We start from the raw sequence: 13,471 nt of genomic DNA, 5'->3' as shown, positions 1-13,471 counted from the left end.
AATGTTTACTATCAATAGACAAATTAAAATCAAATCCAGTGACCACCGCCCGCCTGGTTCAAGCTCATACTGGGTGACTGACTTACACCCCACGTCCTCTGTAAGAAGAGGTAGTGAGTCGTCCTTCCCTATTTCCACAGCCCTCCCCAGGGAGTCTCTTAAGCAGTCTATACATTTATTTATCCAAAGAAACCAAGTAAAGTTTTCTGTGCCTCATTTTTATTTCACAAGCTGTCTTCTGCTGTATTTGGGGTCAAACAACACATTTTCTTTCCCTGTGTCATGAGAAAATAAGATCATTTTTTATGTCCCAACTGTTCTCCATTACATCCTAAGATATAGACATCTCAGTGGAGGGCTACGTGTGCAGCTGGTGACAGGGTACCCAAACCGTGAGCTTATCTTCACTTTTGGATGATGTGTTGATCTCGGAAAGGCATGGCAGGAAGCGCCCAGAGGTGACTGTCATCTTCCCCTGTGCCTGAAATGAACCGGTGGATAGTCCCATCAGAGAGACCCAGGTCAGCTGTATTATACACAATAAAACATTAACTTTTCATCCGTGTAGTTTACTTAGAGACTCTAGAGTCATTTGTACAGACACGTGCGTTTTATGTTGTTTCAGAACAATACACATCTGATTCTCTGACAAAGCATGACATTCTTCCAAACCAAAACCTCCCTTCAGGAGTTTAGTTCTCCTCAAGTAGAAGTCTGTATGTGCAGTATTCTCCCCATGCTTGGGAAAGGTTTGTGTATTTGCTGTGGAGGGGGTGCTGTTCTTATGTGATATTTCTATGAACATCAAATTTCCCAAACTTCTGCAATTCATATACCAGACAAGGGCTAATTTCCTACAGTCCCTACAAATAAATAAGAAGACCTACTCACAATAGAAAAATGGGCCCAAAAAAAGCATGTATAGTTCCCAGAAAAGGAAATTGAAATGGATCTTATACGAATTAAAAGATGTTTGAACTTATTTACAGAACAGAAATATACCCGCAGACATAGAAAACAAACTTATGGTTACCAATGGGGATATCAGGGGTCAGGAGGCGGTTGAGATAAATTAAGAGTTTGGGGTTAACATATACACACTACTATATATAAAATAGGCAAACAACAAGGACCTACTATATAGCACAAAGAACTATATTTATTATCTTATAATAACCTATAGTGGAAAATAATCTGAAATAGAAAATATATATGATATATATATATCTGAATCACTTTGCTGTATACTTGAAACTAACACAAATTGTAAATTAATATACCTCAAGAAAAAAATTAAAAATAAAACCAGATGCTCAGCCTCATCATAATAAGAGAAATGAAAATTTAAATGATAAAGTAATACCACTTTCATGTATAGATTGGTAAAGATCAATAAGTCTGATGATATATCTGGAGAAATCTTTTTCTTAAAGAAAAGATTTACTATTTATTTATTTAGGCTGTGCCCGGTCTTGCACAATCTTCATTGTGGCATGTGGGATCTTTTTTTAGTTACAGCATGCGGACTTCTCAGTCGCGGCATGCAAACTCTTAGTTGCTGCAAGTATATGGGATCTAGTTCCCCGAACAGGGATTGAACCTGTGTCCCCTGCATTAGGAGTGCAGAGTCTTATCCACTGGACCACCAGGGAAGTCCCTGATGATATATCTGAATTAGCAAAGATACAGAAAAGTAGGTACTAATAAAAAAAGAGAGAGAAGAACAAAAAGGCAGAAAAAGAGACAATTTGCTCTCCCTACCTGACTGGTTTTGAGCGGGGACATTGGACTAGAACTTAAACCATTATCCATCCTGGGTCTCCAGCTGGCAGACAGCAGATGTGGGATGTCTCAGCTTCTAGAATCATGGGAGCCAATTCCTTGGAATTTCTCTGATTGGTTCTGTTTCTCTGGAGAATGCTGTTAATACATCTCTAGAGTCTACACTCTTACCTTGACAGAGAAAATCCCTAAAGTGTAACAGGTATCCAGGACACATTTGCTAATGGACGGTGTGTCCGATCAGTGGATGTGGGCAGTCATCACACCATAGCAATGACCAGTGGATGATATCAGACTCGACTTAAGAATACAATGTTCCTTTGCAGACAGCTGTAGTCTGCTTTGGTGGGCACCACACAGGTTGACCACACCCTTGATATTTTAACATGTATTATTTCTTTTTTTCCCTTCTATCCATTGCCCTCTCTGCTACACACATGTCAAGACTAGTTCAAGAGAGTGAAGGTCAACATGGAGACAGGGGTCCCAGGTCTCTGAGGTCACAGGAGTCAAGACAGTAGTCATAAAGTGCATCCCAACAGCAGAGTCCTTAAGTGTTACATCAGTGTAGATGGAGTCCCACACAACCAGCAGCAGCTTGAGTTCTCACAACACGCCAAACCACATGGAGGAATGGCCAGTCCACTCCCTCATACCTGCTCCAAAGAGGAGCATTTTCAGTAAGACTCATACAGTCACCAAAAACTTTTGTTTTCCGTGTTCTAGCTCCTTCCTACTATAATCCACATCTCAGTATTGGCAGGGTGAGCGGGGCATCCTCAGACTCTGTCCCCTGACCTCAACCCAGGGTGCTCACTTGTCCCCTGTCAGGTGAGGGTACCTTGGGACATTCCTCCCTGGGCTTGGCGAGGCACCTGCCCTCCCAGCCACGCTGAAGTACCACTAGATCATGGGTCACCTGTAGTCCTAGGCCCACAGGGCTTAATAGGTGTGTGGGGGGGAACCCAGAAAACAACCAAATTCCAGCTAAGGCCACCTCACCAGATCTGCTCTCTGTGCCAGAGGAGATTCTTGTTCCCTGCAAATGAGCCAGTGAGGAGACTTTGACTGGAACAGATTTCCATGTCATCTGACAAAAGCTGCCAGCGGCCTCCTGGTATAATTCTTCACAAACAAAAGCCTTCCTCTCAGATGAAAGCATAGAACAGCTTTTGCAACTTCGATTTACTTTGTGAAAGCTCATGGTTAGTGAGTACAAGGATTAGTGTGTGTCCGCCCAGGTATCCAGTGGACAAGTTCTGAATTTCTAGGGAGTTTGTGGTTCCATGTGCTGAACGTGAAAATGGAAGGGCTTGCCAACACTGTGAAGCCAAACTTGGTGCCAAAGGCCTCTGTTTACATTCCCATCAGTGGGTGCCTGAAAGCCAGCTCGTATGGAGATGCCATATGGCAAAATGAAAAGAGTATGGATTCTAATCCCCGTTGTTCTACTAAAAGCCTTGTAATCTCAGGCCAGTTACTTAACCTCATTGAGGTCTAATTTCTTCATATATGAAGCAGTCAAAAAGCTTGTCCCAAAGATAGTGTCTACCTTATGTAACAAAGTCAGTCCTCAATGTGAGACTCAAAAACCAAAAATAATAATGTTGTAAAAGTATTGATATTTTGTATACCATGAAATATCACACAGCTTTCAGACACTGTCACTGTTACCCATCATTGTATGAGCACAGATTAAGCCAATAGAAAGCGCCAGACACTGCACTGAGAATCCAAAGATAACAGGTTGTCAACTCGCATATTCAACGTGCAGGGGCGAGATCCGGGGCAGCATGTGCAAGTTACTGGAGGGTTACAATGCAAATGTTGCCCTAACAGATTTGAGCACTAAGGTTATGAGGGGTTAGGGATTCGAGGGTAGGTTAAGGAATTCAGATGAGCTTTTCTGGAGCTGAATCTTGAAACACGTTTAAGAGTTCACCAGCCAGAAAACAGTCGGGATGGTTGAATCTGCTTCCAGCTGTACAAGCAAATGACCTCAAGGCAAAAGCTTCATCTGAGAGGTGTTTGCAAACCCAGTGTTGCAAAGATAATAAGAACTCTTTATGGAGAAAAGTAGTATCTCAGGCAGTTAATCCCACATTCTGCTTAACACACTACCCCAGAAGCTATTTGTTTTTTTTACTCAAAGTTTGGCAGGTTAAGGATGTGTCGGAGGGAGGGCAGTTTAGCTGATCTGGGCTGGCCTCAGCTGCTCTTGGCTTTGCCTGTGTGTTGGATTTTTAAGTGGAAACTGGGACTAAGAAGTTGAACAGAGCTTTTAGTACTTTTCTGTGGCCAGGAGATATAAATTTTTTTTAAACCTTTCAAAGGAAGAGCCCTATAAAATAATCCAAATTTTAATTTAGGATTTCTGGAGGGGCTACAGAAGAGTAAAAGAAGCCAAAACTAGGCCAGAATTTGCAAACATTGAAACTCAGCTCCAAATAAACGAATTCATAGCTTGGAACTAGCCCCAGCATAAAAGCCTGCCAGAAGCAGTGGTAAATGCTTTTTGAGGAAAAGTGGTAGCATTAAATCATCTATACAATTTTTATATACAATTTCTGACATTCAACAAAAAAAATTATCAGGCATATCAGCCTGCAATACAAAACCAAGGAAACAGAGAAAAGAGAAAAAACAAATATTAGAAATAGATCCCTGAGATTTCTATATAGAAGCTATTTTATATAAACTTTAAAATTACTAAAATTTAAAACTATAGAAGATAAAATGGAAAATTTTATAAGAAAACAAATATATTTTTAAATGAAATAATTTAAACTACAGTAGTAGTAGAAATCAAGATCTCAATAGATAGGGTTTTAAGGAAAATAAAGTTTAAGGGAGAATTAGTACAATAATCAGGTAGACATAGCAATGATAAACACACATGCAGTTAATGAAAGAGAAGAAAAAACTGACAAAATTGAAAGGAGAAATAGACAATTCAATAGCAATAGCTGGAGATGTCAATACCCCGTTTTCAGTAATAAACAGAACAACTAGAGAGAAGATGAGCAAGAAAATAGAATAAACCAACTAGACCTAAGAGATGTTTGTAGACCACTCCACCCAGCAACAGTAGACACACAATTCCATTTGCAATAACATCAAATGTGTACATGAAGCGTTCTCCAAGATAGACCATATGATAGGCCGTAAAATGTCTCAATAAATTTAAAAGGATTGAAATCACACAAAGCATGTTCCCTGACAACAATGGAATGAAATTAGACATCAACAAAATGAAGAAATTTGGGAAACTGATAAATATGTGGAAATCAAACAACTCACTCCTAATTAGCCTGTGGGTCAAAGAAGAAATAGCAAGGAAAATTAGAAAAAACCTTGACGTGGATTGGAACACAACCTACCAAAATTTAGGGATGCAGTGAAAGCAGTGCTCAGAAGCCAATTTACAGTTGTAAATGCTTACACTAATAAAAGAAGAAAGATCTCAAATCAATTATCTAAACTTCCACCGTAAGAAACTAGAAACAGAAGGGCAATTTAAACTCAAAACAAGAAAAAATAAAGAAATAACAAAGATTAAATTATATATAAAGAAAATTGAGACTAGAAAATCAATAAAGTAAAAAGCTTTTTTTTTTAATCATAAAATTGACAAACCTTTACCTAGACTGACCAATTGAAAGAGAAGACCCAACTTACTGAACTCAGGGATAAAAGTTTTCTAGATTGGAAAAGAAGGGAAACTATCTCTAGATGCAGATGGCATAATCTTATCTTATTTATGAAAACACCCTAAGAATTCATCTCCCCAAAAAATTATTAGAGCTAATATATGAGTTTATAAAGTTTCAGGATACAAGATCAATATACAAAAATCAGTTGTGTACTTATATACTGTCAAAGAACAATCCAAAAGTATAATTAAGGGAACAATTCTATTTACAATACTATCAAAAAGAACAAAATACTTAAGAATATATTCCATAAAATAAATGCAAGACTTGTACACTGAAAACTATAAAACGTTGTTGAAAAAAGTAAAGAAGACATAAACAAATGGAAAAATATCCTATGTTAATGAATTAAAAGACTTAATATTATTAAGAAGACAACATTCCCCAAATTGCTTAACATATTCAACACAATTCATATAAAATTTTGAACTGACTTTGTAAAATATAAACACAGACAAGCCGATTCTAAAATTCATATGAAATTGCAAGGGAACCAGAATAGCCAAAACAATCTTGAAAAAGAAGAACAAAATTGGAAGGTTTGCATTCCCCAATTTCAAAACCAGCCACAAAGCAGTAATAAAGGCAGTGTGATGCTGGCATAAGCATAGACATGTGGATATGTTGGGTGAACTTTAGAGTCAATTGATTTTCTGCAAGGGATTTTCTAGAACCGTTCAATAGGGAGAGAATAGTCTTTTCAACAAATGGCACCAGGACAGTTGAATATCCACATGCAAAAAATGAATTTGGGCCCTTCCACAAACAATTTATAAAAGTTAACTCAAAATAAACAAAAGACTTAAATGTAAGAGCTAAAAGTATAAATTTCTTAAAGGAAAACATAGGTGTAAACCTTCATGATGTTGGACTAGGCAATGATTTCCTAGATATGTCACCAAAAAAAGAAATATTAGATAAACTGGACTTCACTGAAATTAAAAACTTTTGTGCATCAAAGGACACTATCAAGAGAGTCAAGAGACCAGCCCCAGAATAGGAGAAAATATCAATATTTGCAAATTATAGATCTTATGATGCTTTAGTATCCAGCATATATAAAGAACTCCTACAGCACAACAACAAAAAGATAAATAACCCGGTTCAAAAATGGGCAAGAACTTGAATAGACATTTCTCCAAAGAACATACACAAATGGCCAATAAGCACATAAGAAGATTTTCAACATCATTAGACATTAGGGACCACAGTGACATACTTCATCACACTCCCCAGGATAGCTATAACCAAAATATGGGAAATAAGTTTGCCAGTAAGTGGAGAAATTAGAACACTGGTACTTGCTGGTGGGAATGTAAAATGGTGCAGCTACTGTGGAAAGCAGTTTTGCAGTTCCTCAGAGTTAAACACAGAGATGTCATATGACCCAGCAATTCTACTCCTAGGTATATACCCAAGAGAATTTATAACAAGTGTTCAAACAAGAACTTGTACACAAACATTCCTACTAGCACTGTTCACAATAGCCAAAAGTGAAAACAACCTAAAAGTCCATCAATAGATGAATGGATAAACAAAATGTTAGGTATCCATAAGACATGGAATATTCAGCCACAAAAAGTAATGAAGTACTGACACTTACAAAATATAGATAGACCTTAAAAACATTATGCTGTGTGAAAGAACCCAGTTACAAAAGATCATCTATCATATAATTTTTTTGTATAAAATGTCCAGAATAGGCAAATTCACAGAAACATAAAGTGGATGAGTGGTTATTAAAGTCTGGGAGTGAAGGGTGGGTTGTGAGGAGTGACTGTTATGTGTATGAAGTTTCTTTGGGGGTGATGAAAAATGTTTTGGAATTAGATAGTGGTAATGGTTACACAACCCTGAGGATACACTAAAACCACTGAATTGTGTGTTTAAAATAGTGAATTTTATAGTATGCAAATTATATCTCGGTTATAAAAAGAAAAAGCAATAACAAAAAACAACTAGCATGGAGTTCTTTTGTAGCAATCATAAACATACATTTAAATGTTGAATCAACAATCAACTATACTAAATATTATGCAAGTGTGTATATGATTTTTAGGGTAAATCTTCATTAGAAGTATATTATACAATTCAAGAAAAAACTGAAAACAATTTAGCTGGAAATGAAGGCAAAGTCCTTTGGAGGACTATCTTACATGACTCAACTGTTACTTGAGTTGTGACAGGGAGTGATGCCAGGGGAACATGAGTTTAAATAAAATCATTTTGTGAGGTTGAGAATGCTTAAAAGCAGCATTTCTAATTTACTAGACATTTTATATGTGATCATAAATGTGTGTCTGGATAACCAAATTCATAAATATTATAAGTAAAGAGGATGACTAAATGAAATGACAGTTTATCAGAAAATATCTGGACTAAAGCAACAGACAGAAAAGGATGGAAAGTATTTTAAAAGGGCATAAGGAGACATACAAGACATGATAAAAAGTCCAGCATGTAAGTAATCAGAATCAAACAAAGAAAAAAGAAAAAATAGAACAGAGTAATATTCATCTAATATTTTCCCCAAATTGACAAAAAATCAAAAATACACGCATACATACACTTATTTAAGTCAAACTTGTAAAAAACAAAGGCAAAGAGAAAAATCTTAAAACTAATCAGAGAACATAAATTACTCTACCTTAAAAGAACCAATAATAAGAAAGAGGGTTCAAGAAAAATGTCAGAATCCAAAAGACAGTGGTATCTCATAGGGATGAAAGAAAACACAGAATTCTATATGCTGAAAGAATATCAAAAGTAAAGATAAAATGAAGACATAATTAGACAATTACTGAAATAATTAGACTCTAGTACAACTTTCACTATGGAAACTATGGAAGTTGTTCAGGTAAAAAGAAATGACTCCCAGCAGAAGCATATAAATGCAGGAAGAAAACATATATGTATGTATATATAATTGTAATTTTAGGCATATAATTACATATGTTTATATGTAAATATGTATAATTACATATGTAGTAATAATTGTAATTATAATTGCATGTAGTAACAATTATGAGAGTTTTAAATATATACAATTAAAATATAAGGCAATAATGGTGGAAAAGTAAGGAAGGGGATTAAAGTATTGCACTGTTTTTATGTTCAAGTAGAGATAAAATATTCTAGAAGTTGACAAGTCAAGGATGGAAGTAATCCTCCACACAAGTTAAATACATAGTAAAAGGAGACATAAAAAATGAGTTAGGATAATGGGAAAAAAGAACAATAAAAATACTGGAATCAACCAAAAGATGTTAAGAAAAGAAAGAATAGAAATAGATCAGATATGATATGTAGAAATATTAAGGCAGGAAATCTCAATCCAAAAATATCAGTGTTTACATTACATATAAACAGACTAAGTACACTGATTAATTTACAAAGATTTTCATAGTAAAGGAAAAAATACACTATATACTTTTTGTGAGTCACATCTTAAAACTAAAGATACAGAAGGGCTGATATTAAAAGATGGAAAAAGATAAACCAAGCAAAACTTAGCTGGTAACAACAGTAACAATGCTCATCATAATAATGACAAAGTGATGTCACTATCAAATATCAGACAAAGTAGACGTTAAGGCAGAAAGAATTTCTAGTTAAAAAAGAAATATTTCATAGCAATTAAAGGGTCACTCCTCTGGGGAAATAAAACAATTCTACAAATACTATCAGCTGTGAACATAGCCTGTATGCATGCATAACCAAAACTAATAGAACAAAGAGCATACACTGACAAAAAAATCATAATTGGAGATTCCAACATATCTCATTTCTTAACTAAAAGCAAAAGCAAACAAAATGATCATTTATCATACAGAAAATTTTGACAACATGATTAACAAATTTATCATAATTTAAAATGTAGACCACTGCATCCATCAAATGTAGATTATTCATTTTTTATGTGCATATGGATCATTTACCAAATTTACCCTTATGTTGAACCATAAAGCAAGTCTCAAGAAATGATTGAAGTTATACATGGCATATTCTCTGACCATAGTAGAGTTGATGTTTTCAAATATCTGAAAAACTAGTAATACATATCTAAATAAATCATGGCTCAAATAAAACAATTCACAAAGGAAACTGGGAAATATTTTGTCATGTATGGTTATAAAACTACAGTGAAAATTACATGAGCTATAGCTGTGCTTCGAGGGAAATGTATGGACTTAATAATCAAAAAGATTAAAGGCTCAAAACCAATCTAAATATCGTTTTCAGGTAGGTGGGTAAAAGAATAATAAATTAAATTTAAAATGATAGTTAAGTACAAAATGAAGCTAAAATTAGAAATTAAAGAAAAAAGCAAACTATTATAATGAAACAAATTAACGACAGCAAATATTGGTTTCATCAGAAAGAATAATACATTAGATAAATATCTGACAGTACTGAATAAGGTTAAGAAAAAGAGAAAGGGAGAGAGAGAGAGAGAATGAGAGAGAAAGAAGGCAAAACTTAAAATATCAAAACCACAATTGACTAAACCTCATTCAAGAAGACATAGAAAAATCTAAACAGCTGCCTATTTATTAAAGTAATAATTAAATCTATAATTAAAATTTCTCCATTATTCTCCAGATATCTTCTGAGTCTATGTGCCTTTACATTCTTCTAAACATTTACAGAACAACAAAATATACAAAACTCTTAACTACAAAATACTCTTCCAGAGACTAGAAAGAGAGCAAACATTTCCCAGTTGTCTTGATGAGATCAGAACATCTTGATAATAAGACCTTATGTGTACTTTACAAATAAATATTGTTTAGGGACTGTGGTAGGCTGAATCATATCCCACTCCACCAACAAAAATGTCCACATCTTAATCCCTGGACCTGTGAATATCTTATGGTAAAAGGGACTTTGCAGAGGTGATTAAGTCAAGCGTCTGAGATGTGAAAATTATCCTGGATTAGCCTGGTGAGCTTAATGTAATCACAAATGCCCTTACTAGGGGAAGGCAGGAATATCAGAGTCAGTAGAAGGAGTTGTGAGGACTGAAACAAGAAATTGAAACTGAGAAGAAGGGGTTATGAACCAAAGAGAGCAGGTGGCCTCTAGAAGCTAAAAGAAAAACAAGGAAGTAGATTCTCTTCTGAAGCACCAAGAAGGAAGCAGCACTGCTGACGTCTTGATTTTAAACTTCTGCTCTGCAGAACTGAAAGGCGATAAATTCATGTTTTTTAAAGAAATAAGTTTGTGGAAATTTGTTACAGTGACAATAGGAAACCAATACAAAGACTAATGTCTCTAATAAATGCAGATGCAAAAATTCCCAAAGTAGGTATTAGAAAGTCAAATCCATGACGTATGGAAATAGACAATAGGTTACAATCAAGTTGAGTTTATTGCAGGAGTGCCAGTGTGCAGGAATACAAAGGGAACACTTGAAAATCAGTCATTTTAAATCACCATTATAACCAAATAAAGAAGAGAAATTATATGATCATCTCAATAGATATATACACAAGAAAATTTGATGAAATTCAACACTGATTCATGGTAAAAAACAACAACAAAAAACTAAGATATAACCACAATGAGCATTATAGTTAATGAGAAAACATTGATGGTGTGTTACCTGATACATATTGGGAGCAAGACAAGCTACCATCACTTCTATTCAGAAATGTACTGGAAGATCTAGCCAGTGAAATAAGCCAGGAAAAAGAAATTACAGTTTTAATACTGGGTAAAAGTAAGAAAACCATTATTATCAAATGATAAGATTTTTATGTAGAGAATTCTAAGGTATTTATAGATAAACCAGGATAATTAATAAGTAATTTAACAAGGCCTCTGGGAACAAGATCATTATACACAGCTCAATATTATTTCTATATACCAAAGACAAATACAAAATAAAATAGAGTTTAAAAGGACACCATTAACCATGACTTGAAAAATCTAAATTCTTAGGAATAACAAAATATGTGCAAAGATCTCTACACAGAAATCTACAAAATATTCTTTGGAGAAATTTAAAAAAAAATAATGGATTGAAATATATAATATTTAAATATCAATTATTTCCAAAATGATCTATAGGTTTAATGTAATCCTACACAAAATCTTGTCCAGTATTTTTTTTTGAAATAGAGTTATTCTAAAAATCTTCCTAAACCAATTCTAAAATTTATATGAAAATGCAAAGACCAAGAACAGCTAAGATAATCTTAAAGAAGAATGCAGTTGGAGGAATCACGCTAGCAGAAATCAAGATCTATTGTATAGCTGCAGTGATTAAGACAGTGTTGTAATTCAAGGACAGACAAGGAGACCAGTGGAAGGGAATATAGTCCAGAGGCAGATATAAACTTTATAGACAAATGATTTATAATAACAGTGCTTCAGAGCAGTGGGGGAATGCTTTTTCAGTAAATGATGCTGAGTCAATTGAGATGCAGATGGAAAAAATAAATCTTGTCCTATTCGCATCTCACACAAAATTCATTTCCAGAGATATAAATCTGAATGTGAAAGAAGGACACCTTAGGAGAATACCTGAGTGATCTTTAGTTGGCAAAGATTTCTTAAGCAGGACACAAAATGCACTCACTGTACAGAAAAGACATGATAAAGTTCTACACTAAAATTAGGAAATTGTGTTCATCAAAAGACACGAAAAAGAGGAAATTCACAAACCATTGAATGAGAGGAGATATTCACAACACCTATAGTAAAGGACTTCAAAATCAACAAGGAAAAAACAACCAAAAATACTCAATAAAATATTGACAAGAGATCTGAATAGTCACTTCACAAAAGAAGACATCCCAAAGGCCAAAAATATGGGAAACAGTGTTCACCCTCATTACTAATCAAGAAAATGAAAATGAAAATCACAATAAGATACCATGACATATACTCTGAAGATAAAATTGAAATGGACAACACCAAGTGTTGGCAAGGAGTGTTCTAGTGTTCTAGTGGAGCAACTAGAACACTCCAACTCTGTGAGAGCTTTACGTCTTACAGCCAGTTTGGGGAAACTGTTGGACAGTATCTGCGAAAGATAAACATACACAAAATGTGAGGTCCAGCAACTTCACTCATAGATATATACCCTACAGAGCCACATATATATGTGCACCAAAGGCATGTGTAGAATCATCGTGCTGCATCACATAAGATAGTCTCTAACTGGAAACAGCCCCCATATCCATTGACAGTAGAATGATTAAGTATATTGTGGTATAATTACACAGTGGAGGACTCTACACTAATAAAGATGAATTAATTATTAATCAACAAAACTACATGGAAGAATCCCACAAACATAATATTGAGTGAAAGAAGTAGACACAAAAGAATATATACTCTATGATTGCATTTCTGTGAAATTCAAAACAGGTAAAACTAACCTAGGTATTAGTAGTCAGAATGTGGTTAACTTTGCAAAGATGAAGGTGGTCCTGGCTAGAAAAGGGCACGGGGGGCTTCTGGGGTCCTGGTGATGTGAAAGTTGACGAGGGTGGTGATTTCATGGGTGTGTTTGCTTGGTGAAAATTCATTAAACTCTACACAGAGTGCACTTATGAATTATGCACTCTCCTGTTTGTCTATTTTACATTAAAATTAAAGACTAATGAAGTATTGTTTAAAAAGGAATATGGGAGAAACTTTGAGGGCATGTTAGCTTGTTTCATGTTGGACATGATGAGGCTGAGATACCTGGTACCATCCAAGCCTCCTGTTGAATTTTTTGACTCTGCAGACAGGAGAGAGGGTCAGGGTTAGGTAGAAATGTGGATGTTTTCAGCACATCTGAGTAGCTGAAGCTACTTGTAAATGAGTTCCACCGAAACCGTGCCTAAGGTAAATTGAGAGGGAGGAGCACGCATGGTTCAACAGACAACTAGAACAAGTAGGATGTTTCGTGTGTGTTTATTATACAACAAAATAAAAATAAAATAGATTTAATAGAAGTACAAATAAAAATAAGTTAATGA

General features: G+C 35.0%; 1 non-coding gene across 1 annotated transcript; it reads right to left on the bottom strand.

The window, feature by feature from the left end:
- Positions 1-1,579: 1,579 nt before the first annotated feature.
- On the bottom strand, positions 1,580-1,652 carry TRNAR-CCU (transfer RNA arginine (anticodon CCU)). Its single transcript has one exon. It is a non-coding gene; the product is annotated as a tRNA-Arg (tRNA).
- Between the last annotated feature and the right edge of the window lie 11,819 nt (positions 1,653-13,471).

This window comes from Physeter macrocephalus, chromosome 6 (genome assembly GCF_002837175.3).
Source record: "Physeter macrocephalus isolate SW-GA chromosome 6, ASM283717v5, whole genome shotgun sequence".
NCBI classification, from domain to species: domain Eukaryota; kingdom Metazoa; phylum Chordata; class Mammalia; order Artiodactyla; family Physeteridae; genus Physeter; species Physeter macrocephalus.
Note: the sequence above shows the minus strand (reverse complement) of the source record. Positions and strands in the feature narration are given on the sequence as shown.